Raw genomic sequence first — 1,138 nt, forward strand, 5'->3', positions numbered from 1 at the left:
ATGGAGGACGTGCTGCATTGCAGCCACTGCCACCACTCTTTTTACTGCAGCAAGGAGCACCAGCGGCAGGACTGGAAGAAGCACAAGCTCGTGTGCCAGAGGGGCAAGGGCAAGGGCACTCAGCCACGGGGCGGACCTGCACCCACACCCCGTGCCACCACGCAGGCCTGCAGGAGCTAGGGAGGTGGCGCTGCACAGGGACAGTGCCGCCACCACCGCTGGTGGACAAGGCCAAGGCAACGGCCAAGCCCGCAGGGCGCCCACCAGCCAGGGCTGGTGGCAGTCGAAGCAGAATCCATGAAGGAGAAGCGTCTAGGTCACACGTCACTTCCTGGAGAAGACAAACCTGCACCCACCAAGCCAATATGCCCAGCCAGGGGCTGAGCCACAGCACAGTGGCAGCCTATGGCCCGACCGAAGACGAAGCCACTGCCTGTGCTGAAACTGGCACTGGAGTCCATCATGCTGTGCATAAACAAGCACAGCACTGTGTGGCGGATGACTTTCTGGGCAAGGAGACAGGGCAGCAGATCCGCCAAGAGGTGTATACCCTTCACGACACCAGTAAGTTCAAATGGCCAGCTGGTCTGCCAGAAGAGAGACTCATCCAAGGACATTCGAGGCGATAAGATCACCTGGATCCAGGGCAAGAAGCCCAGCTGTGAAACCACTGGGCTGCTCATGAGCAGCATGAACGACCTGATCTGCCACTATACCGGGAAGCTGGGCAACTACAAACTCAATGGCTGGACCGAAAGCCATGGCTACTTGTTATCCAAGCAGTGGAACAGGATATATATGTCATGTTAATTCAAATGGAGATGGAACATGTGTGACATATGTATATTATCTTAATAAAGACTAGGATGCCAAAGTGAGAAAGGTGTGAGAGTTGAACTAAATTAACCTTCTGATTCAATAAGTAAAAACATAAAGATTTTGATCCATCAATACCCACTTCACCTACAATAACTGTTGATGCTGTTTGTTAACTTGTGACTACAAATAAATGGGATAAACAAAAACAGACAACCAATTGACATTTTAATAGGAAACAGAAACAATTATTTTGTGTTGCATCAGAAAGAAAATTTGACTTTGTGGCTTTGTATTGCATGACTGACTCTAAACCCAGGAC

The 1,138-nt window shown here is 50.7% G+C and overlaps 1 pseudogene; it reads left to right on the plus strand.

The window, feature by feature from the left end:
* Positions 1 to 889, plus strand: LOC136377093 (egl nine homolog 1 pseudogene; annotated as a pseudogene).
* The last annotated feature ends 249 nt before the right edge of the window (positions 890 to 1,138 follow it).

Source organism: Saccopteryx leptura, chromosome 6, assembly GCF_036850995.1.
Source record: "Saccopteryx leptura isolate mSacLep1 chromosome 6, mSacLep1_pri_phased_curated, whole genome shotgun sequence".
Classification (NCBI taxonomy): domain Eukaryota; kingdom Metazoa; phylum Chordata; class Mammalia; order Chiroptera; family Emballonuridae; genus Saccopteryx; species Saccopteryx leptura.